Source organism: Diabrotica undecimpunctata, chromosome 2, assembly GCF_040954645.1.
Source record: "Diabrotica undecimpunctata isolate CICGRU chromosome 2, icDiaUnde3, whole genome shotgun sequence".
NCBI classification, from domain to species: domain Eukaryota; kingdom Metazoa; phylum Arthropoda; class Insecta; order Coleoptera; family Chrysomelidae; genus Diabrotica; species Diabrotica undecimpunctata.
Genome location: NC_092804.1, coordinates 80,760,871 through 80,788,559, shown reverse-complemented (window position 1 = coordinate 80,788,559; position 27,689 = coordinate 80,760,871). Strand labels below are relative to the sequence as shown.

General features: G+C 35.3%; 1 long non-coding RNA gene across 1 annotated transcript in view; it reads right to left on the bottom strand.

Moving 5' to 3' along the window:
• Positions 1 to 2,728: 2,728 nt before the first annotated feature.
• The window catches only part of LOC140433359 (uncharacterized), a 502,525-nt gene continuing 477,564 nt past the window's right edge, over positions 2,729 to 27,689 (bottom strand). The window contains exon 3 of the long non-coding RNA XR_011949932.1: positions 2,729 to 3,001. This is a non-coding gene — a long non-coding RNA (uncharacterized lncRNA). The remainder of the gene's footprint in view (positions 3,002 to 27,689) is intronic.

Below are 27,689 nucleotides of genomic sequence, written 5' to 3'. Positions count from 1 at the left end.
TTTATATTTCTGGGTTTCGCGTTCAACTGAATCATTATGACCCGTTCAGATACCTGGCATATCGCCCTGTCACATTTGCTAACATCTTTTGTGACTATGAATCCTACACCATTACGATGATAATTACTGTCTTCTCCTGCATAATACACTTCATGATCATCCACATGGCATTGGCCAGATCGGGGCCATCGCATTTCACTAATACCCAGAATTGATATTTGCAGTCTTCTCATCTCATTTATGGCATTCTGTGTTTTTCCGGGTTCATATAAACTCCGCACATTCCATGTGCCTATTCTACAGCTTTTTTCGATATCAAATTTGACCGTTGTAAAGACCTTCTTCTCCGCCCTGGATGCCGTTGTGGTCTTCATCCATAACCCTGGAGAAGGGACCCTTAACACGTACTAGTTTCCCGGGCCAGGAAACACCTGGAATCTGCGGAAGGCAGGGATTGATTCACTTTCCCTGATAGGACTGTCCAAAAAGGAGTTCCTACCCGCTATCCGCGAATCCCTATATACAGCAGTTTTAATATATTAAAATGAGTGAATTTATTATCTAAGGGGATGTCATATAGTTTTTAGAGAAATTCCCTTTAATTTAAGGTGTCGTAAGCGGTATTTAGATTTAAAAAAATCTCACCCCTGATGCCTGATATCTTTCGTACTCGTTGTTACTTTTTGCACTCACGATGACCTCTATTAACATAAGTGACCAATTTAAAAAGTGATTTATAAATTATTGTAATTTAAATTTTATTAATTTATGAAACAAATATTGCACGTCATAAACTGTAGCAATCAGAAAGTTACTAAGATCTCCCTGCTGTACAGAGTTTTCTATAATTTTATGTGGTAACAAATATTCGAGTACTACTACTTTCTTAAACTGTTACACGTAAACTCCACTCGATATACGTACATTTATATGATAAATGTTTCAGTCCGATGCATTAAAAGAAAATACTAATGCATAAAAATGGAAACTTTCCAAGTTTATAATAGACGCTTACTTAAGTTTAAAAATAATTAAAACAAGTAATATAAATTACTACCTTGCCTATTAAACATAAAAGTAATATAAATTTATATGTCGGTTAACAATTTATATTATAATAATTTTAACTACGTTAGCCAAGTATCTATGAAATTCCTCGATGCCTAAATTGATGAATATTAATATAAATTTCAAGTCCCACAATATACCTGCTGTAAAATTTCAAAATCTACGACTAATAAAATTATTGGCAACATTGCAGGAGCTTAGTTTTGTACCAGACAAGGTGTATACGGATCCCAAAAATGTTTTAACGTATTACGGAGCCTACTTGATCCTATGCGTTGGTCGGAGTTTACATAAAGCGCTACTTAGATAATAATATACTCGGTGTATATTCTCCTAGAGTTCGTATAACACCGTTTTAGTACGGAGCCCACATTAACCGCTAGATCTATATATATATATATATATATATATATATATTTGTTCCTTTAAGATATTTGGACTCTTTCAGTATATCTGTTTTATTTTCTTTCCCCATTTCCTTCACTATAGGTCTGTTTTTTTATTTTTTGGCCATCTTGCTTTAATATTTTTTATATCAGTTATTTTTTGTTTTTTGTTACGGGTCTATCTCAGTTCTTGGTTTTTGCATTAATGTTTGGATTGTGCTTTTTAAAGTCTCTATAATATTTTCCTTGTCGTTCGTCTGTTCCGTATATTACTAGGTTCTTCCTTTTAATGTTTTTTTAGCATTTCTATTCTTTCTATTTGGATTTTAATTTTTTCTTTCATTAAGTCTAACTGTATATTACCCAACTTTTCTTTGACTCGTTTATTGTGATCCTCCATTGTTTGCAGTTTCTTTAAGATTGTATCTAATGTCGTGTTCGCCATTTTAACCTTCGGTGACAGTGGAAGAGAGTACATCCTCTTCAACGGATCAAAGGTTCTTCTCCATCCGTCGATAGAACAGAAAAATTTTTTCGCCAACATACTTTCTTTTTCTATATATTCTGTACAGTCCGACAACTTTGCCAGAATATCTGTTGGCCTATCGCTTGTTATTATTAATAAACCAGTATTTTAGGTTAGCTTCATATACGTATATTAACACAGACTAAGCAGTCTGTAGAGCTAAGTGCCGACCCCATCCTTTTTTTAATTGTTCGTTGTCCCTGTAATACATCAAGTAAGTATTGATTGACAGATCAAACAAACGCAAGATATCTTGTCGTTAGTATGCGCGGCCGGTGTATTCGTTCTATATTAATAATATATACGTCTATGGTTAGCTTATGCTTCTAAATTTTTATATATTTTTTAATCTTCCAAAAATTTCTTGATGTCGTTAAAATATTTTATTTGTTTTTAAAAAAAGTTTATTGAGTTTGAAAAAAAAGGAGGATACGAATGCGTGTACATAAAACAATGTATAAATAAAACAAAAAAAAAACTTATTAAAATTATTACACATTTTTATCATCATCAGCCTCTCTCAATCCACTGCTAGACATAGGCCTGATTCAACTAGTTTGCGAGTCCATCTTCCGTCCTTCATTCTGGCAACGTGTCCAGCCCATTTCCATTTTAAGTTACACCTTCTTTCAATGACGTTTATGACTTTGGTCTTAGCTTGTAGATCTTCGTTTCTAATCCTGTTTTATAAAGTGGCCCCTATCATTGATCGCTCCATTCTTCTCTGCGCTACTCTTAGTTTTTGTGCGTTTTTCCTTGTGAGCGATAATGTTTTTGCACCATAGGTCATCACCGGTAGCACGCATTGGTCGAAAACTTTTTTCTTCATATTAGTTGGGATTTCACTCTTAAAAATGTTCCTAAGAGCTCCGTATGCTGCCCATCCTTGTATTATTCTTCTGGATACTTCGGTTGTTTGATTGTCCTTACTTATCTTAATTTCAATCTTAATTTTAATTTTAATTTGAATTTCACATTTTTATAACTTACCGATATCGTTCTACTTGAAAAATGGGCTTACCTGAAAATAATATAAATAATTAGAACGAAAATAAATAAGATGACAAAGTAATATGATTTTCCCAAATAGGAACTCAGAGATTAGAATATAAGCATATAATAGGTCAGCATATAGAAGAAAAAATAATAGATACGAGTATATTGTAAGTGATGAAGTTTTGTAATACTCGTACAGCTGGTTCCTAAAAAAACTGATACTCTTAGAGCGTATTTTCTAGAAAATTAAGCAGTGTATTTAAAAGGATACATACTTATTATTTACATACTGTCACTGTCACTGCCAAATCTTAAAATTTGTCAGATAACTTATTCTGTTCAACATCAAAAAAATGGCTCCACATGCTAGCAAGGAACTAAAAGCAAGAATTGTAACGAAATTAGAAGATGGTTGGTCACTATCTGTCGGTACGAACCATTTTAACGTAAGCAGAACAACAGTTTCTAATATTAATAAAAGATGGAGGGAACAAGAAACTCTCAAAAGAAAGCAAGGTTCTAGAAGACCAAAAATATCTACCGCTCATGAAGATCTACGCTTTTGGAGAGATCATAAGAGATTCCGTTAAAAAATGCGAAACCTGCAAGAATTATCTCACAGTTTCCAGTAAGAAAGACAACAACTTGGCGCAGAATTAAAGCATCGCTTCTTAGAAACCGAACTGCAGCAAAAAACAAGCTCTTACACTACAACAGAAGCAATCAAGACATATTTGCTTTAAACCATCAGCTACAAAATCAAGATTTTTGGGACAGGGTAATATTTACATATGAGAAATGTTTTCAATCTTCTAAAAAGGGCAAAGTTGGGGTGTATAGACCAGATAATAATAGATTTCTTCCTCATACCTTGATAGATATCGGACAGCTGGTCATTTTAGCGCCAATGTATGGGGATGGATTTCATCTAGAGGAATGTGAATGGTATGGCGTATTGATGACAGGTTAGTTGGGCAGACTTATCTGAATATTCTAGAAAACATCATATTTCCCAGTGTAGAACAGTTGTACCCAGAAAATAATTTTATCACACTGCAAATATAATAAACCAGTGGCTCCAGAATAACAACATCGAATCCTTACCATGGCCCAGCTACAGTCCAGATTTAAACTCAATCAAGAATGTGTGGGGGTTATTATAAAACGTTTATATCGACGTAATTTTATACCTTAAAATGTTAAAGAGCTGTAGCACGATATACAAAAGGTTTGGGAAGAGCTCTCTGAAGAAGACAATTTCATAGTTTCTTTCACGCAGATGGACCGAAGACTACAAGCTGTTATCAATGCTGATGGAGATATTACAAAATATTAATTTTATTTTTACATATTTAGTATAAGTATTTAGTATAGTTTTGTTCTTCCAGATCCTCTCTTTCTTTCGAGAGTTTCTTGTTCCCTCCATTTTTTATTAACGGAAAAACTGTAGTACTGCTTATGCTAAAATGTTTTACTACGTCTAATAGTCCCCAGTTATCTTGCATTTGGTTACAATTCTTGCTTTAATAGTTTGTTGAGTTAAATTTATTTAAAGTTTATTTTATTCCTTAATAATAATAAAAATAAGTACAACAACCCTATTTTATGTAAAAACTATCATTTATATACTCTTTATAAAATGCAGTTATTCAAAAAAATATCAAAATTTAGACCTTAATAATTATTACAATTTATGAATTTACATTATGTAATCAACTGTTTGTTGTTTGTTTGTTTATTTTATTATTTGTCTGTCATAATAAATATAATATAATGTCAGACCAATCAGATACACTGCTCAAAATAATCAAATCTTACCAAGAGTCGTATAAGTTTATTTAGGAACCAGCTGTACATGACTTTGGCTACTCCAATGAATAGTATTATGCTACTTTATATTTTTTGTTTTGCTTATTTTTACCTGATTTTAATTTAATTTTTTGATATCACGACGGTTACCAGCATATATCTTTAAAATTCTTCCAAACCTGTTTACCTGCTTCAATATATTAAAAATTATATGAAGAAATTGTAAATAAAAGTGTATAAATAATTTACAATACCATCCACAATAAAATACTTAAGCATTTGATTATCATTCTCTCTAACAGGGTCACAATGGTGATGTTGTGTTAATAGAACATGCTTAAAGGGAGTTGGAAGAAAGATTGGCGTGAATACAGATTCTTGAAGAAAAAGGTGTAAAACTGAAGTAACAGAAAAACAGATGTATAGAATGTACACTTCCCGTCATATAAAACTGGTACACTTTTTTTTCCCAATGTAAACCTGGGTTCAGACTGGATACAGTGGTTCGTGAATTAATTCGCTGTTGCCATCACAGATAACGGAATTGCACTAAATCTAATTAAAAAAAATAAAGTTATTATTAGATAGGTATTATTTTTATCATTAATAATAAAAAACCGTATTTAATAAATTTAATAACCAGAGATAGGGTTCAGCTAATATCCAAAATATTTGAAGGATCTTTAAACCTAGATTATTGGCACAGGGAACATTGGAACGCATCTACTGTATCTAATTTTTTACTTCAATTACCTAGCAAACACGAACTGTATTTTGTATCAATAAGTTTAGTCACAGGCCAACTACCAAAATTAATTTATTATTTATTATATGAACGATAACATTAACAAAAACTAACATTATACTTTATCCTACGTAGATTATAAAGTGACAGATCCAATACCTCACTGTAATGTTTTATTATAATAATTTAAAGTTATGTCTAGATTGATTTTATCTATCACTATATTTGAATTGAAATATTTTCATAAATTATAATAAAACACAAATCAAGGTATGAGTACTTAATTGAGATAATGAAAAATTACAAAATTAATATGAGAATTTTTTAGGATGCATGTTTAAACAAATTTAATGTGACTGACTGATCGAGAATTCTCGATGTTTTAGTTTTTAGAATACTCAAAACTGGCGGTCTGTCACACAGCCCTGCTTTTAGCTGATTTCATATAATATTTTCGTTGAACTGGCAACAGTGCCCTAGAAATTAGAATGACACATGTGACAAGATCAACTTACACAACTTGAAAAACATGATTTTCGGTAATAAGAGTTGTACCAGTTTTTTATGACGCGAACGGTACTAGTACAAAGAAGATGGTAACTTTAGACGTTAAACTGATTATCGAGAATCGTGATTTTACTATAAGGGATCAATGTTATAAAATAACAGACAAATTGATGAAGATTCATGCTATGGAGATAGAGAAGGGTGAATGAACTCAGTGGACGATCAATGAAATACCAAATATGATGTAAAGTAATTGGTTAGCTTAAAAGAAAAACGAACAAAAAATGTACTTTACGTTTGTTGCAAATGAGAACGTGAATAGCGTATATAAGTAGGGTCGATTGGTGTGACCAACACAGATTTTATGTATAATTTCATTAGCAGAGACCAGGAGTGGCTTAACGCTTACTAAAGTTCAACGCTGAAATAATAGCCACCTTATACAAAATATCGCTGAGTATTCCTGTAAAGGCTCTTGCTTACTACGAACCGTAAGATCTTTCGTGATGATCCCGTCATCTATGTTCTATCTAATGTCCACTTTGTAGATCAGTTACCTGATCACTTTGCCCATTTAAAGGAAGTATTATCTGAGCTAATTACTAGTAGTGTAATTCAGGATAAAGGAAAATGTAATTATGAAAGCTATTTTACAATTTTTTTACCGAAAGCCGTCTGTTTTATACCGGTGGTACTGCAGCCACTAAGTTTTTTGTACATCTTCCATTCACTAATAATTATTTTGCTGTTAATTTCCGGCAGTACATTTGGCGATGTGTTTGACCGGTTATGTTTTTTTAGTGAAAGTTATGTTGCTTTCGGACCCAGCATTTTTTTTATCACGCACGATGCTTTTTGGCACTTTCACGGCTAGCTCTGGACCGACGTATTTTGTAGCAAATGCTCTTCTCGCAAATTCCATATCATTCCACTACCAGTGACCCATCGAAGTCAGTTGAGTTTTTATCCACATTAGCCTAGAGTCTACATTAGAATGTCCATGGCTGTTAGTTCCAGATTTCACAAGAGAGATGATGAGACTCCCCCTGTGGACAGCGTTTGACTATTGTGCCTTCACTAACATTGCATATATCACAGGGCTTCGCAACATGCAATCTATTAATTAACCTGCAGCTTATTCGTCTAATCCTTTTATTTGAATCGCCTTTGTGATTGTTATATTTGAGGTGTTTTCTAATGCTCTACCTATGTCAAGAAATAAACCCAACATCACTTCTTGGTTTTTCAAAACGTACTAAACGGTGTGGAACAGTGCTATTTCCGTAGAGAGTCGTACTCTGTACGCATACTGTCTGGTTTTGTTAGGTTTGGGTATAATAGCCACCCTTATAAACCTCCATGTTTTTGGTATTTACCCCAGTCCTAATGTAGCCTGTAGTATTGTATATACTAAATACATAATTTGTTGTGCAACAGGTCATTTCCGTTCTGTGGAAATATTGGATAAATCCCGTTCTAAACCGGTGATTTATTTGGCTTAAATAAGAGTATTGCCATTTAATTTATTCCTGGTTTACCACTTCTGATGAGACACGTCAGTTTTTCCTAGAATTATAATTCATGGTATTCAGTCCAGTCTGCTGTCATGTGTCTAGTGGTATCAGTTTTGTTAGACTTGGGAAAGTTCACCTTGTAGAGTCTCTTCATCATTCTGGATGTAGTCACCCGATCCTTTTAGAGTGGGAGAATTCTTATCTAATGGTCATTTGAGGGAGCCCTGACAATTCTGCAGTCTATTCTATCTCCTCACAATGCCTTCTTCATGATTTTTTTTCTCTTTCTTGTTTTACAGATGCTTTTTGATGTTGTTTTATGAAGGAGTAGATATTCACCAGGTAATTTCACATGGGAAACTTTATATTAATCTTCTTAAAATTAACATCAATTGACATACATCAATTATACTTCACTACGTTCAGAAAAGTCGAAATCTCAGTTATTTGCTTATTGGCTCGACTCCTCCTACCCTCGTATTCATTGCTCTGCAAATATTTAAAGTGTCAGGCATTACCCATCGTGTTCTCTCTGAAATATGAAAACACTTAACAGTTAATTAGCATAAAAATTAACGTTGCTGCTTCGGACGTCAAGCTAAACATCAAAGTCCACTTTACAGAGTTATTTCACAAACAACGCACCATTTAGATAGACAGAAACAAAATGATATTTAATTTGTGAATAAAATGACAATTCTCTTTTCTATCTAACACAAAGGAATATACATATATTATTTACAAATTACACAAACATTACAAATTATACAAATATTATTTTTTAAAGTTTTACCATTGTCCCGACTTCAGGAAATGAACATCACTACTCTAAATTATCATTTTCTGTAATTACTTTAAACTACGCAGAAAGCTTGATTTTAATTATTATTAATTTATGCAACAATATGTTTTACATATTTTAAACAATGAACAGTAATTGGAATTGTAATTCGGTTAGGGAGTAGCGAAACTAACGGTGTTGGTACCCTAACGTCATCCCACAATTCTGCCTGGGCAGGCAGGCTGCTTCTATTTTCTTAATCTCAACACCAACAGTCCGTAATGAGACTTTTATTTCGGGACAGCGAGTGCGGATTGGGATTCAATGCGTCTTTAATTAAGATAAGGCAATATAAATAAATTTCAAATGCTGACTACATTTCACAGCGGAGCGTTCTTAACTCTAAGACGTGTAAATACCTGTCTTAGATCTGGGATGAACCAGGAGAGACTAAATGGTTTGGTGTTTTTCAACATTCAACGCATCCCTGACTTAGATAAAAAAAAATCATAGACCTTTTTGCAAGAAAACATCCTAGACTACTTCAACTACATTAAACTGTAAATATAAGCGCATAAGATAAAATTAGTTCAATAATTGTTAGTTGATGATCTTGACTGGTAGCTGGAGTTTACGAACGAGTTAATATAATTAATGAAATGTTTTCAAATCCTCACTGGATACATAAAGCTCCTTACATAACGTCCACACACGTTGAATGTTTAGATGGAAATAGTGGGAAATAGGCTTTAGACCCAGTTTTAATAAACGGACACTTGGATGATGACAGGTGATGGTGATGTTGATGGTGTTTAGATTTACTTAACGAAATTATCCATATACTTTAACAGATTAGACGTAGATAATTCATATAACGGTCTGCTCGTTCTCCAGATCTTAGCCCGTTAGATTTGTTCTTTAGAGCTATCTGAACTTTTCCGTTAGACGACCAGACGATAAAAATATAGGAATTTTAAAAGTAGAAATTGAAACACACTATAATAGATGAAATCCCAGTTCTATTAATTTGGAATACCGAAAGCCATCAAAATCAGCAAAAATATACAAAGTGTTCCATTTAAATTAAAAAAGCTAAGGGTATTTTTGATTAAATCGAAAGTACATTATTATATAATATAGTTTTTAAAGATATTCACTTAATTAGATACTTTATCCCAGCCCTGTACAAAAAAGTTATAAAACTGTTTCTATATTAAACATTATCCAAATAATCATATAATAATATTATCTTTTGATGATAATCTCTTCTTCTTCTAAGTTCAGGCGAGACAGCGTATTTCTGACAATTGGTCGTGATATACTTATACTCGTTATACTAAAAATGTCCACCGAAATACAAAGATAAGAATCTATAAAACCTTAATTCGACCAATAGCATGCTATGGCAGTGAAGCATGGGTCCTGAAAGAAACATCCAAAAGCAAACTCGACACATTTGAAAGGTAAGTATTGAGAAGAATACTAGGACCTGTGAGAGCAAACGGAATCTTCAGAAGTCGATATAATAACGAGTTTTATCAACTTTATAAGGAAGCACCACTGTCAGACTTCATTAGAATACAAAGATTGCAATGGTTCGGGCATGTGATAAGAATACAGGGAAAGAGACCGGTTGGAACGCCAAGAAAGCGCTGGGAAACCACAGTAAATAGCGACGCACAAGCCCTTTTACGAGTCCGTGTATGGAGAAGATCAGCCACAGACAAGCAAGGTCGGAGGCAAAAAATAAAGGAAGCCAAGGCTCAATTTGGGCTGTAGTGCCGTAGAAGAAGAAGTTTTTTAAAGTCTCAACAATATTTTGAAGCTGTATCACAATGGGTTTTTCAGTATACAAGAGCATACACATAACATAACTAATACCATGCTTCCAGAAAGTATGATTACTGATGCTTCTTACCAAGTTTCTACTTGTTAAAATACTTAGATACCTCTCGTTGCTTTCTTTTATATCACTTACACTAATCTTTAAATCAATGGCTAATGTTAACTGTGGTAACATGTAGCTATTGGTACTTCTCTGTAAAACGTACGTCTTTAAGTTAACAAAATGATTGAAAAGTAGACAGGAATTACAACTTGATGCTGAATTCGGGAAAATGATTTCACAACTTGATTGATACACTTGATTGTTTAGAAAAGGATGAAAATTTATCGAGAGAAGTTTGTAAATAAACGGGTTTATTATTATCCTTAAAGATATTTTATTTAAAAAAGCACAAGTGCAAAAAAATATAAAATACTTTAAAAGTTTTATAACGTATCACCATGCACCTATATTCTAGTTGCGTGTATTGTTATTCCTGAATATACGGAATAAATCAAACATGCAGTACGTGTTGTTGATTTTAAATTAACAACACAAACAATTGAAATATTGGTTCATATTTATGTTAATTTTCCTAGTTGCCCACAAATTAGAGGAGACCGGTTTCATTACTACAAAATGGCCGCAGCTAGAATCTGATTTTAGATTCCAATTCAATCATTTTTGTATAACGCGTGGTGGATTTGGTATATTGTGTTATGCGGACTTCATGAATATCAATTTCCCTGTGTGATTTCGCAATCAGGTCGCGGTTTAAAAATTTCAAGCAAAATAACATTCCATTTTAATATATGCAATATGGTGAATAGGTAAGAGGATATAGGTCACGAGATTTTTTATTACTGTTCAGTTATATAAAAACAAAAAATACATATGCTAATTTATTTTATAAAATTTGTATAATAATATAATAGCCTAATAAATAACTAATACCGAATAATGAAACTATTTATTTTTCTGTCACAATAAATGTAAAACAATCATATATTTATATAAGTGACCTAAATCGCAAAATTGTTATTTCTTTTTTGCAAACGTAATGCTATCGAAGATTAATCACAGAAGCCTCGGAAAATTTAAATATTAAAGACATTTAATGTACATTCGTGACTACAGAATGATTTGCGAAGAACCGGAGTGCGTTAATTATTAGGTTTTCGGTTTTCGGTAAACACGATATAAAGACTTTGAAAGGACAATTTATAATAATTCGTGGATTTACGTTGGACGATGCTGCTTAAACAGTTGCGAGAGCAGTTAGAGGAACGACATGAACATTCCTGAGTTTCAGAAAGATCCTTCAAGAATAATTGACGTAAGTGCTCATTATCGATGGAGAAGACCAGAAACATTTGAACTACAATCGTCAGATACGAAAATCTACGAAACTTCAGAGATAACAAAGAAACTAGAAAAAAAATCTAAATCTAAAACGATCGATAAGAAATTCGACGGAACTTCTAAAATGATAAAAGTAGTAGATACAAATAGTAGTAATAAAATTAATATAAAGACCAATGAGAAATTTAAAAATATTTCCAGTGAGTTCGAAGAAGTTTCTCAAACAGTTGATAAAGTACGAAACTGGTGGAATATTGAAGGAAGAATGGGTACACGAAGAATCGACACATCACATGAGATTCAAATTACTACCGTTTGATTTAAAATTTTCTTGGTCTTTATCTCATGCAATCTAAAGCTATTGCAACAATGCACCATTAGACAGAAGAAATGACATTTCACGATAAATTCCTGAGGACCAAGGAAAATGTTATCAGACCTTATTCAATTGACTGGAATAACCCTGTTGAGATGCCCATCTTCTATTAGTATACAAAGCTCAATTGCAAAGTTGAATTTAAAGCATATGTTGCTCGTATGGTGCAGTTTTAATTGATGTGTAAGAACATTAGCGCCACCAGATATAATATGAGTCATTTTAGATTGCAACCAACATCAGTAAAACTTAGGACTGCAACTGACAAAATAATTATGCATATAACGAAGTAATCATATCTGTATGTATTGGTCAGACGACACTCAACACAAAATATGAATTACTGAAATTTCTGACCAGTTTTAATTAGAAGTAGACCTTTGGAAAATCCAAAAAATTTCCATTTATGAAAAGAAATGACGTTAAAGAGATTATTAAAGATATAGACACAAGGGATGTTTGGCCACAAAAAACCATCAAATAATCCGTGGAACTCACCTGTAGTCGTCTAGATAAAAATTAGACAATAAAAGATAATTCTCCTTGAACGGAATAGACGATACATTGGATACTCTCTTGGCGTCCTGTTGTTGTAACGTTCGACCTAAAAATAAATACTGTCAAGTTGAAATGTAGCTCGCTGATCGACAGAAAATAGCATTCTCGATACAATCAGTGTTTCAAATAAAGTGTTTGGAAAAAATCCTTAAGGTTTTAGTATTAAATTTTTCTTTACGGCAACCAATAATAACCCACAGTTTTTCCACTACCGAGTCCTTAATAAAACCATGAAACCTACCAGATTTATCGACATCTCTTATCTGATGATCCGTGGCCTTCCTTTTGATCTTGTGTTTTACTATTTAGGGCTCTTTTTGGCAATCTTCCGGTCTCTATTCTCACTACATGACCAGCCCATCAAAGTCTCTGAAGTTTAACGAATTCTGAGATCGGTGCCTCTTTGAACAGTTTGTAGAGTTCATGGTTGTACCTGGATCTCTATACTCCGTTTTCGTTAATAGGTCCAAATATCTTCCTTAGGACTTTTCGTTCGAAGACTTCCAGCTTTCTTCTTGTGTCTTCTGTCATCACAAATATGAGTCATAGTTTTAACCTTTAAACATGTTTTTATTCACTAATAATTCTGTTTTATTGTAGAAATTTTGGCGAAGGATCTAGATTCAAATTATGGTGAATCATCCAACTACATGCTTCTCGATTTTTCGATGCAAGACAATGCGATCTTTCGATGCTGTTCTAGTATATCAGGATTTCGTATATAAATACAACATTTTTATATGGAGGGACAGTTAATTTGTTAAGTACGGATATATATAAATTATTGTCAGATAAGTTAATATAAATAAAAAAATAAATTAAATCCGTAAGTGTTATAAATATTGAACCTTTTAATAAATTCACAACAAATGGTGTCAGAAGTGGGATCGAACATAAATTAGACTTATAATAATAATACAAGTGAATATTTGTAAATTGTGAAAATGACGACGATTTATGAGCTGACAGTGACTAATTTAAGAAGACATCTCGAAGACAGAGAATTAGCTTCTACCGGAAAAAAGGCTGAGTTAGTCCAACGACTAAAGAACGCTTTGCTAGAAGAAGGACTAGATCCAGAGACTTATATATTTGAAGATGCTGTCATCTCGTCGATTTCGAAATTGGAGAACAAAGTTTCTGACGATATTTCGAAAGTTTCTTCTGATGTAGCCAAAGTTTCCGGCGACATCGCATCATTGGAGAACAAAGTATCCGGCGACATCGCTTCTTTAGAAAGCAAAGTTTCTAACGAGATTTCTTCTCTGGAAAGCAAAATTTCTGCTAACATCTCTAAAGTCACTTCAGAGATATCTGCTCTTGACGATAGAGTGTCTTCGTTAAAAAACCAAGTTGCTGCCGATATGTTGGCCTTCGAAGAAAAGATATGGAAAGAGATGGAAAGGAAGATGGAGGAAACAGGGACAGCAGAGAGAGGTAACAATCCGATTACAGTGGAGATAAACGAAGACGAGACGAAATGTAAGTTGGAAACACGGCCGAAATTTGAAGGAAGTGGAAGTTCTGTGCATGTCAAAGTCCCAACTTTCGACGGAAAATCATCATGGAACAACTACATGAAACAGTTCGAATCAGCCGCAAGAGCAAATGGATGGTCTGAAAAAGAAAAGGCGGTAAACCTGACTATCGCTCTTCGAGGAGATGCCTTAGATGTGCTTCAGACCATAGCCGTAGAGGAGACCGATGATTTCGAACAACTGAAGAAGAGGTTAAATATGCGATATGGCCACGAACATTTGGAGCATGTATATCAGTCGCAGCTTAAAAATCGTAGACAGAAGAAAGATGAGGCTCTTCAAGAATATGAGGTAGATATTGCCAGATTAGTACGATATGCTTATCCAACAGCTCCCGAAGACATGATGGAAAAATTGGCCGTTCAAACGTTTATTGATGGTCTTCGTGATCATGAAATGCAGAGAACACTGCGATTAGCTCGTCACAAGACGCTGGTTGATGTCTTATCCGCCGCCCTCGAATACGAGTCAGCTACGCAGGCCTCTGGCGGGTACAGTAAAGTTAGGACTGTAAAAGAGGAAGGAGATGAAGATAAACTTGACCAGCTCGTTAATATGATGAAAAGCATGACATATAAGAAAACGAAGATCATCAGATGCTGGAATTGTGGCGAAATAGGACACGTAAGCAGAAGTAGAAGCTCCTGTAAGCACCCTAGGTACGACGCAAATCAAGAAACTCACCATCAGGAAAACTAGAACGGGTCAGCCTTAGGGGGGCAGCTTCGACCCAAAACTTTTCCAAAGACCCTCTCATACTAATAGCTTCTTTGAAATGTCGTGAAGATAGTGTATATGTAGATGGAGACATAAATGGTAAAAAGCATACGTTGTTGGTGGATACCGGAGCGACCAGAACCATTATACGCCCGACAGTTATAAACAGCCGAAAGAAACTGTTACCAACGAGGTTGCGACTTCGGACCGCTACAGGTGAAAATGCCAACATTCATGGAGAAATCCAGGTACAATTGGGAATTGGAGCAGAAAAGTTTGTCCATACTGTTATAGTTGCTGACATCGAAGAGGATGTTATATTAGGAATGGACGTAATGAATATGCATGGATTCCAATTGGATTTTAAGAATAAGGTAATCAAAGTTGGCAACGAGGAAGTATTTCTCCATCCACATATTGACAACACTGTGCAAGCAGCCATTAAAGAAGATACAGTCGTGCCTGCGAGAAGCGAAACGATCATAGTAGCGCGGCTACAGGGAATTGTGGACGAAGGGAGACCCGTTATGATGGAGCCTTGGAACCACGACGATGAGGTTGGCCGTGGAATAATAATTGGAAAGGAATTGGTGACTTCGGCTAAAGAAATTCCTGTGAGACTTATCAATGTCAACGACTACCCAGTGACCATAAAGAAAGAGACAAAAGTAGGAACTTGTGTACCTGTGACATCCATAATCCGTCAGGCGACAACATCTGATAATTCCAACGACAAATTCGACCAAATGGTTGCAGTTGCAGGACAGTCTCTAAATCAGATGGAGAAAAGGAAATTAAGGGAATTTCTGCGGCAGTATCGTGATATTTTCGTACCGAAAGGAGGGAAGACGGGAAGAACTACCGTTGTTAAGCATAAAATTGATACTGGTAATGCTAAGCCAATTCGTCAAACAGCTCGACGATTACCACAGGCGAAGAGAGAGGAAGCTGAAACGATTGTTCAGGAAATGAAGAAAGACGGGGTGATAGAACCTTCTACGAGCCCATGGGTCTCTCCGGTGGTCCTGGTTAAGAAGAAAGACGGAACGACGAGGTTCTGTGTGGATTACCGTTTGCTGAACAACGTTACCAAGAAGGATAGTTATCCTCTGCCTCGGATCGATGACACATTGGACACATTGGCTGGAAGTAAATTGTTTTCTACTTTGGATTTGAAGTCTGGATACTGGCAGGTAGAAATGGACCCAGTAGATAAAGAAAAGACAGCCTTCACCACAGGATCTGGATTGTGGCAATTCAACGTTATGCCATTTGAACTCTGTAATGCTCCTGCGACATTTGAGAGGCTTATGGAAAATGTGTTGAGAGGGTTATCTTGGAAAACATGCCTGGTTTATTTAGATGGCATAATCGTCTTGGGGGAGACATTCGAAGATCATTTGAGGAATTTAGAAAACGTTTTTAATCGACTTAAAGCTGCCCAATTGATGCTAAACCCCAAGAAGTGCCAGCTATTTCAAGGTAAAGTCAATTATCTGGGTCATATAGTCAGTAAAGAAGGAGTGGCCGTGGATAAGGGAAAAATCGATTCTATTAAGGAATGACCAAAACCAACTGACAAACATCAAGTGAGAAGTTTTCTTGGACTATGTACTTACTACCGGAGGTTTATTAAGAAGTTTGCAGATATCGCTAAGCCATTAACGCGACTTACAGAGGAAGCAAGAGAATACCGCTGGGATATAGATTGCCAAAATGCCTTTGAAACGTTGAAAAAGCATTTAATAACAGCACCAATTTTAGGGTATCCACTGCCAGAAGGAGAGTTCATCTTAGATACAGATGCAAGTAATGTGGGAATTGGAGGAGTGCTGTCTCAGATTCAAGGAGGACAGGAACGAGTCCTCGGATATTTTAGTAAAGTTCTTTCAAAACCTGAACGGAATTATTGCGTTACGAGAAGAGAACTTCTGGCAGTAGTGAAATCAGTAGAGCACTTCTATCAATACCTCTATGGCAGAAAGTTTCTAATCCGAACCGACCATGCCGCCCTTAAGTGGTTGATCCCCTGATCGCCCTTAAGTGGTGGCAGTTTAAGAATCCAGAGGGTCAGATAGCCAGGTGGATCGAACGACTCCAAGAATACGATTTTAAGATTGAGCACCGGGTTGGGGTTAGCCACAGAAACGCTGATTCTCTTTCCAGAAGGCCATGCTCGGCAGAGTGTTCCCACTGCAACAAAACGGAATCCAAGGAAGCAGCAGTGCTAAGAACGACGATTGTCAACGACGACTGGACGCCTACTAAGATCAGGGAAGAACAAGAGAGAGATCCAGTTATACAGAAAATCCGAAAATGGAAAGAGGAAAACCGTCGACCACCTTGGCAGGAAATATCAAACCTTTGCTCAGTAGTTAAGACGTATTGGGCCCAGTGGGACTCATTTATCGTAGAAGATGGCTTGCTCAAACGAGTCCTGGAAAATGATGACGGTTCAGAGAAGAGAAGACAGTTGGTGATCCCAAAGAGCAGAATAGCCGAAGTACTTCGTCAGTTACACGACAGTCCATCGGGAGGGCATTTTGGTGTAAGGAAAACCCTTCAGCGAATTCGGGAACGGTTTTATTGGATGAACAGTTCCGACGACGTAAAAGACTGGTGTAAGAAATGTACTATTTGTGCTACGAGTAACGGGCCTCACCGAAAAAGGAGAGCTCCTATGAGACAATATAATGTTGGAAGCCCGTTTGAAAGAATAGCTTTGGACATTGCAGGGCCATTTCCAGAAACTGAAAATGGGGGCAAGTACATGTTGGTAGTAATGGATTACTTCACTAAGTGGGTCGAGATTTACGCACTTCCAGACCAGAAGGCCGCCACCGTTGCAGATAAGTTGATCCAAGAATATATCAGCCGATTTGGAGTGCCTTTGGAGATCCATAGTGACCAAGGCAGGAACTTCGAAAGCGATCTATTCCAAGGAATATGTGATAGACTAGGCATGAAGAAAACAAGAACTACCGCGTATCATCCGCAATCGGATGGTATGGTAGAACGAATGAATAGGACAGTTGGCAAGTATTTGACAAAGATGGTGTCCGATCATCAGCGAGACTGGGACCAATACCTTCCGTTCTTCACAATGGCCTACAGATCTGCTGTTAACGAATCAACAGGCCAGACACCAGCCAAAGTCCTATTCGGACGCGAAATGCGACTACCTTGTGATCTCGAGTTTGGATGTCGACCTGGAGAAGATGTAGCAGGTGAAGATTATGTGATCGAATTACGAAGAAGAATGGACGATGTACATGAGTTGGTCCGTTCCCACCTTCAGATCGCTAGCGACCGAATGAAGAAACGGTACGATACACAAGCCGAAAAGGGTTGCTTTAAGAAGAACGACAAGGTCTGGCTCTATAACCCCAAGAAGCGAAAAGGTTGTTCTCCCAAATTGCAGCAGTTTTGGGAAGGCCCATACCTAATTATGGAGAAGATCAACGATGTCATCTACCGAATAAGCAAGATTCCGAAGGGAAAGCCGATGATAGTACACCATAACCGGCTGGCGTCTTTCGAAGGTGACCACGACGTAGAGAAAGAAGTGGAAGTAAACCAAGTCCAAGACGTGTCTGACCTCACATTTGAGGAATTCATGGGTGCCTATGGAGGTACCGGTAAAGCAAGACATGGTGTTACCACTGAAGAAAAGCAAGATCTACTCGCGCTCCCCGATGACTACTCGCTGGCCCTTACCATCCCGGCCAGTATCAAAGACGCACCAGGGTTGGCATCCGTCTTTCGAAGGAAGTTTGGTCGAGTTGCAGAACTTCAATGCCAAGTGCCAGCTCCCGGTAAAACCTTGAAACTCCAAGATGCATCACGTTACCTTTTCTACCTGGTAACAAAAGACACTGCCCGTGACCAACCTACCTACCGAGATGTATGGGAAGCCTTACTTCAATTGAGAGGGCACGTACTAGAGTCCGACGTGCAAAAGTTAGCCATGCCAAAGTTGGAGTGCCGCCAATTAGATTGGAGGGTTATCCGAAATATGGTGGAGGAGATCTTTAAAGACACCGAAGTCCAGGTGTTAGTCTGTTGCAATCCGCATAGTTACTGGTGCGGAGAGAAAACCGTCCCTTGTCATTTTTATACAACTGGAAGTTGTAAAAGAGGGTCCAGTTGCCGATACCAGCATACCGTTCCAGTTCTAGTCCCAACAAGGTTCCAGGAGGAACCATCTTTTGAGAGGGGGGCAATGTTACGTAAAAATATGAGTCATAGTTTTAACCTTTAAACATGTTTTTATTCACTAATAATTCTGTTTTATTGTAGAAATTTTGGCGAAGGATCTAGATTCAAATTATGGTGAATCATCCAACTAGATGCTTCTCGATTTTTCGATGCAAGACAATGCGATCTTTCGATGCTGTTCTAGTATATCAGGATTTCGTATATAAATACAACATTTTTATATGGAGGGACAGTTAATTCTCAAGACCCGCGCTCGCGAATTTGTTACGTACGGATATATATAAATTATTGTCAGATAAGTTAATATAAATAAAGAAATAAATTAAATCCGTAAGTGTTATAAATATTGAACCTTTTAATAAATTCACAACAATACCTTATTTATAACTTCTTAAACACCGAAATATTGTCCATATAAAGTAAATATACCTACAGAGCCACTATAAAATCGCATGAAGAGTTCAAAATATTCCTAACAATAATTTGTTCACACTAAAAACTCTACAAATCAACTTAAATCTCACAAAACACCATAAAATCTACAACAAGCTTACCAAAGAAGCCAAAAGCTAAAAAATTAATAAAATTTCCATTATAAACAGATATTTAATAAGGACGGCCACTCTCATTATGACGTCAAGAGTAGGAGATCTGCTGACAAAGGCCTGCGTAATATAATACCTGTTATTCTTCTTTGTATCATGTTTGCATATCGTTTCGTGGCTGGTAATATTTTGAATGGCTGAAGATAATTCGACGAGTATTCGACAAGAATCTCAGGCAAATGTTCGAACGATGATCTTCAAACGATTACGATCTGAAACTAAGTTCAAAGGAGTGCCAAGTGTTCCGACGAATAATAGCTTACATACTATTTCCACATTTTATCTCTATAATGGCTGCGTAAGTTAGGTTTGATATATCCGAGATGTTTCCAACCAGCTACTGCACGCAGTACAATACGGCACCGAAGCCGAGGGAGGTATAACTTTTACGACGGCCAAGTTAAGGAATTGATTAAAATCAATGGACTATAGCTGGCTACGGGTAAGACCGATGCCAGAGTCCTTAAGGGACTACAGAAAAAGGAAGGAATAATATTTAAATATGTAGGAATGGGTAGAGAGCACCTAAAGGCTATGACTCGCAGAGATGCGGTGAGATCAGCTTACTGGAGGGATTATACCAGACATCGGAGGGCCCCAATCCGAGAGGAGTAAGCAGCAACGGTCTGGGTTACGACAAATAACAAAATTCCGAAGTTATTATACACAGAACGGTGTCTGCCGAGAGTGTTCCGATGCACGTGTTAGTGAAAGAAAAATAAAGAATCTACAAGAGAAGAAATAAGGACTTGGGAGCAATGGAATGTTTAAAAAAGAAGAGACGTTCCATTATAACGTGACAAGAGGAATGGGACAAGTTGCAGACAGTTGTGTAGTGCAGGAAGTAGCTGATTCCAATTCAGAGACGATGGATTGACAGTCGGTACCCGCGTTTGGATTACTTCTTGATGTAGGTGGTCAATACTTGTATTGCAAAATGTCGGACACAGTCCCTCTTGGCATGTGATAGATAGATAGCCAACAGAAGCCTGCTTAAGAGGAACAGCTGGGAGGCAGGCTACAATTAATTACGGAACTGGTGGAAGAGATGCTAATAACGTTCGATCGGTAGAGATTATTTCAGATATATTTAAAGATGCCGACAGAGAGGGAAAAAAATCAACCCAAATAGATACAGCGTGCTTAGATACAAGTAGGAGGAGAGGGAATTTTAAGCAGTCTTCAATAAAAAAAGTGCGGGAATGCGTAAGTTTTCTGTTTTAAAAAATGATACCTTTAATATTTTTGCAAGAATGGCCAGATGTTCTTGCTTCTTTTTCTTCTTCTTCTTCTTCTTCATGTTCCGCTCCTATCGGAGATTAGAAATCATTCTGGCAATTATAATTTTGTTGGTTACGCGCCTGAATAGTTCAATTGAACTGCATCCAAACCATTCACGGAGATTGCGTAGCCACGAGATTTTACGTCTACCTACACTTCTTCTGCCTTTAATTTTACCCTGCATTATATTCCTTAGTAGTTCGTATTTTTCACCTCTCATGATGTGCCCCAAGTATTCCAATTTCCTGATTTTTATGGAATTTAAAACTTCGCATTGTTTTCCTAGTTGTTCGAAAACTTGTTCGTTTGTTTTGCGATCCATCCATGATATTTTCAAAATACGTCGGTAACACCACATTTCGAATGCTTCTAGGTTTTTAATGTTGGATTTTTTAAGTGTCCAAGCTTCCACCCCATACAAAAGGGTAGAGAAAATATAACATCGAAGCATTCTTATTCGGAGCGATATATTGATATCGCGATTACAAAAAAGTTTTCTCATTCTATTAAAAGTTGACCGTGCAATTTCAATGCGGCATCTTATTTCCTTTGTCTGATCAGTATCTTCTATTATCCATGCTCCAAGGTATTTGTACGAAGATATTTGTTCAATTTCTGTATTATCTAGTACTAGCTTAACTTTGATGTTTTGTGCTTTTGTAAATATCATGAACTTGGTTTTCTTCAAATTTATTTTTAGTCCATAATCGTTGCAATATATATTTAGTTGTTCAGCAAGGTGTTGCAGTTCTTCTAGTGTTCCCGCCAGAAGGACGGTGTCGTCAGCATATCTTATGTTATTAAATGGCTCACCATTTATTATAAGGCCCTCAATGACTTCGGCAAGAGCTAATTCTGAGATGGCTTCACTGTATAAATTGAATAACAAGGGTGATAAAATACACCCTTGGCGGACCCCACGGCGAATCTGGATATCCTCGGTTAGTTCGTTTTCAACTTTCACGGTTCCAATAGAGGTTACATATGATTCTAATGTCTATACTGTCTATGATTTTATTTAATAAAATTTCTTTAAGCCGATTATGCTGCACTCTGTCAAATGCCTTCTCAAAATCAATGAAACAGGCATATACTTCCTGATTTATATCTAAGCATCTCTGCGAAAGAACACTTACTGCAAACAGTGCATCTCGTGTTCCCAGTCTTTCCTAAATCCCATTTGTGTATTACTTATGCCTTCATCTAATTTCTTATGTATTCTATTGTGAATTACTTTTAAAAACTTCGTTTTTTTATATAATAATAGTCTCCCGTTTTATACCGCTGTCGCGGCTTTAGGAGTATAGCAGGGTAGTCTGCTATATCTAGGGCCTACGGTATACAAGGAAGGTAACATGGCCAGTGCTACGCTTCAACCGTCTATTATTACCCCTAGTTTTACCCAAGGTACTCATTTTTATTCAGGCTGAGTCGACCTGGGGCCTATAGACATTTAAAATGTCTAGATGTTCTTGCCAGCGGTGGGATTCGAACCCCGGACCACCGGCTTGCGAGTCAAGCATCCTACCGCTTGCGCTACGCAGGCCCTTCGTTTTTTTTTATACAATATTAATATACACTATTAGTAGGTCAATAACATACCGGGGATGTATCATTTATGTTTTTAAATAACATACATAAAAAATCAGAGTTTGGTTTTTATTGAGAGTAAACTAACTGTAGGACCAAATACTTACCATGTTGGGATAGTATTATGAGATTTTTTTGTGATTTTTTCCTATGGAATTACTAACAGGAGAATCATACTAATGCCCCTGTAGTTTTCGGATTTCTTCCTATCTGTTTTTTTTTGTAGAAAACCTTAGAGGTAAAATAAGGTTTTGGCTGCAGATCTAAAACTTTTATTATAGAAAAAAATCTAAAAAAATATTGTAAGAAGATTCTCCAAATTAAAGAATATAAAAAAGGAATAGAGAGAAAAATAATATAAATAACGGTTTATTGATTAAATAAGCAACTTTGTATTATAGGCAAAGTAGAAGAATATTACATTTATCATAATACATATCTTAGAAGTCCATTTTTTCTTAAGAATTCGTTACAACTTGTAGGCGTCTAAAATAACTATATCTTGATAAAGTTACATTTTAATACAGGAAAAATTTATTCCGCATTCATTTAATAGACCAAGTTCCTATTTGCGGAGTGCTTAGTGAAAATTTATGATGTCACATAATTCATAAGAAACATTATGCACTAAAGCCGAGATTTTTACTCAGGAAGATATGGAGTCTCCGCTCTCTTTATTGAGTGCAATAAAACTCACATTTTTCATCGCTTTTATAAATTTTATAAAAGTTAATTTGTAGAAGAACGTTTGTTGATTAGAACTGAGCATAACCAGTTGCTAAACCCATGATATAATTAAAAAGAAAAGAAAAATTTAATTAAAAAATATAAAAATGTAGTATACGGCACCTGAAAATAATATAACGATATTATACCACTATTCCAAAGACAAATGAATTAAATGGGGAATTAAGCAAAGCCTTGCTTGTGAAGAGTGTTACAAGACCTTTATTCGGGAGTACTCTGTAGGAATGATATACGATTGTTACAAACCTGGAAGTCACTTGGTGCCCTCAAGGTTTTGGTGAACAGACCAAGAGCCTAATATTAGAAGAAGACGAAGAAGAAAACTTTAGGCCACTGTTTTCGCATATCTTTTAATTAATATAATAAAAAATTTCAAAAGTTATAATAATTTCAAAATCAGACTAAAAATTTATTTATTTAAGGACAGACTCTATGGAAAACAACAGAATTTAAAATACTTATATTTACACTTAAAATTTCCTTGTAGATTAGATTGATTCACAATGAGACGTTAGACCTCGTTCATAGCTAACTGAAAAATTTTTTGTGTATATTATATCCCAAATCTATATTTGTAGCTTTCTAATAGATTTTCGCAGCTGTTGTAGATCCTCTTTTGTGTATGAGTTACACCTCTATTTGTATTGTAAATTATACTATACATGGTGCCCAGAAACTCTCCCGTCAAAAAAAAACCGGAGATTCCTAACATAATTTTAAAACATTGTAACCCAATTCTAGAAAGCTAGAGCTCTTTGAAAATGGCGCTTTGTGATTAGTTTTTTTTTAAATAGCTCCAGAACGCTTTTATTTAGAAAAATGGAAACTGGTACGATTATTTATCCTCCAGAGCTGAATCGATTCTATCAGTTGCTAATTTTTAGTACCGGTCATAAGCGTCCGTTTTCGGTAGGTCAACTGTTATTTTAACGCTTTACTTTTTTTGTCTTTATTTTTTAATCATTCGTGATACTAGATTATTAAAGTTTTAGGTATTCTAGTACTAAAAGGTACTCTTAAGTCTGTAGAATACACCGTTTTCTAAAAAACTCGATTTGAAAATTTTTCCTTTTTTCGTCATGAAAATTAAATTTTTTTTTGTACTAATTGGCTTTGACCTGTCAACAAAAGTATAATCTACGTTTTTTATTGTTACATTGTTGTCAGTTCGCGATGTTTATCTTTAAGTTTTTTACTTTATGTAATTTAAACACAACAATTTCAATTCAATTCGATTTCAATTTTTCAAAAATAGTTTTTACTAATAAAGAATACGCTGATGCATTATGCGAATATGCATTTAGTTTATGGCGAAAAGAGGTGTAAAGCTCGAGAAGCACAACGCAGATACGCTGAAAAATTTCCCAATCGTTAGCATCGCACTCATTCAGCATTTGCAGCTCTTCATCACCGATTAAGAGAAACAGGTTCAATGATACCAAAAGATAATGAAACAGGACAAAAAAATGATGTATCAGTAGAACATGAAGATGTTATTTTAATGGAAGTTAAGGAAAATCCAGAAATTGGCGTTTAAAGACTATCTGCCATATATCGTAGAATTTCAAAATCTTTCGAAGGAAATATCTGACACAACGAAAATGTATATCGTTTTAATTTTATAAAGGTATAGGAACTGCTACAAAGAGATTTTCCTGCTCGTAAAGAATTCGCTAGAGGGTTACAAAAGCAGCAAAATCAAAATAAAGATTTTTCAGATACATTTTGTTTTGCTAAGAAGCTACATTCACAAATAATTGAATTTTTATGTACATTTTTATTGGACATGATTATGCTTACGTTGGTGACAACCTCCACTTTGTTCAAGAACTTTAGCATCAGCGTAGGTTTAGAGTAAACGTCTGAATACAAGTAGTTGACGATTTCCTGCAAAATATTTTACCTGATTTGTTCGATGATGTACTTTAAATATTCGGCAAAACTTATGGTTCCTACACGACGGTGGTCCGGCCCACATTAGCAGGAGACTTTCTTGATAATAACTATGAAGACCACTGGATGGGGAGAGGCGGTCCAATTGCTTGGCCAGCAAGGTAGCTAGATTTGAATACTTGCGATTACTGTGTTTGGGGATACATACAAGCTTTGGTTTATTCTGTTCCGATACAAAATCGTGCACAACTCTGGATAAGGATACAAGATGCTTACAACAAATTTAGGAATACCTTTGAAATTTTCCTCAAGAATTCGATGTTCTTTAAGCGAAAGGTCTAATTTATGCATAGAAACTAATGTTCATCACATCGAGTATCTTTTATAACTATCTACATTTGATACTTGTTCTTTTGTGATAGTTTCGTTTCATCGTAATAAATACTTTGTTTTTAAAAACTTTATATAAATTTTTTATATAAGTTTTTAAAAACTTTATATAATTAGTTAAATTTGAGATATGTTACGATTAGAGAAAAGAAATGTGTAGGACATCAATAAAATACATACGTTGAACTTATTCCATTAATGAAATGATTCATGCCTTATTTTATTCATTCTGAATTTTTTTAATCAAGTAATCCAAACCTTCCAATTATCCGGCACACGGTTTTTAATAGTGCCGAATTAGTGAGATACTACTATATATACATCTTTGCATTCTCTTAAAGGGGGCACTAGCGAATTTCGGATTTCAATTCTGTCTTGCATCACAAGAACATTAATTTTCTGCTGGAATTTGTTATTTCTGCACCATGGAAGGCTGTTATTACTCTCTCCATCCTCAATTCTGTGACGTTCCACTGACGGGGACGGTAACGGGACGAAACGTCGAGCGGACGAGAAAGCCGGGATTTTGACGCTTAGGGACGGTGATGGATTGAGCAACAGGATTTTCAGGGAATTTTAGTGGATATTACATGCTCTTATTGGATGTACTATTACTGCTAATGGAAATTTTGTTGTTGGAATTAGGAAATTCAAGTGTGCACGTATGGGGAATCCGTAAGCGTGTCTTTAACATAACTGTAGTGGATGTTGCTGCACATTGGTACTTTGTTGTTAATGTATAGTAAATACGTGAATACTTACAAGGGCTTTAAAATATGACGCTATAATATAATACGTACATATTATACTTTATTTACTAAACTCAGTCTTAGCTTTCTAGTAAATTCAGTAACTAACTTTGGCTACAGTGGTCAAATTTTGACCTCGAATGGAGGTGCGTGGAAGGCACTATACAACTGACCACACGTACTTCTAGCCAATATTATTAAACTTTTCACATGCAGCTCAGCAACAAAATAAATGTGCATAATATAAAAAAATATATAGTCGGTTATAGATTAATATTTACAACTAGAGATTTGAATACAAATTAATGAATACACTCTTCAATTATTTATATACCTATATGTTTTTTCAGTTAAATAAGTCTGCAACAATAAGGTTATTTTGCATATTTAGTGTATTAATAGTGTCAGGTATCAAAAAAAGTCGATATTCAATACACTTAACTTTTAACGTCTTTCTGTTGCAAATTATTTACTAATGGTCGTTTACAAACAATCTTTATACTCGTTTTAGTGAGCCTAGTCCCAACTATCTAGTAAATTTAGTAATATTTTTTTTTGCCACGTGCGTTGGTTAAATTTTGACCAACTGGAAAAGGCAGGAAATTACTGCTTGAAAATACTGCATCAATTAAAACAAAATTTTAAAAGATTACAACAAAAGTAAATGTTTATTTTTGAACAATTCTTGTATAGTCGTTTATAGATTAGTATTTACCAATGAAAAGTTTGTAACGTTATAAATATCACATGTTTGTTATTTTTCTTTAAATAATTATTTTATTTCAATTCAACATTCAAGCCAACAACTGAAGCCAACAACCACACTACCTGCACTTGATTCAACCAACATCTGAAGCCTACCATCCAGTCAACTGCATGAAACCAGTAGTGTCATAAGTATCATTTTTAAATTCTTGTACGGATTAAAATTTCATTTAGTTTTTTTTTGTACAATGAAATTGATTAAAGTCCCAGCCAAACCCAGTTTTCAGATTTACTTTAAGATTTACTTAGTTTTTTTGTATAATAAAAATGATAAAGTCCCAGCCAAACTCATTTTTCAGATTTACTTTAAGATAAGATGTTCTCATATCTGAGAGACTGAGCTAGACGAAGCCTTAATAATTGGGTCCCAACTTTCATTGCTACATTGCTACAAGTTTTATATCAAAATTATTGAATATACACTGCAATTATTCTTGCATATTCAATAAAAGAAGTATGTAACAGTAAGAGTATTTAAGGTATTAATAGTGACAGTCAGACATTTTGTGCTTTGTATGTTTCCGACAATAAATCTATTAAAATAGTCTCAAGCTGAGCGAATGGCCTATACCTACAATCACTTTTTAAAACGTCACCATTGTCAAAACTGAACTTCCACTAAAGATTTGGCAAGAGAGATAACTTTTTTCTTTTAATTCTTTTCGATATTTTTGGGCGTTGTTGTTATTTTAGTGAGCCTCTATATTTTCTATATTTCTGGAATATTACTGTGGCGTAACACA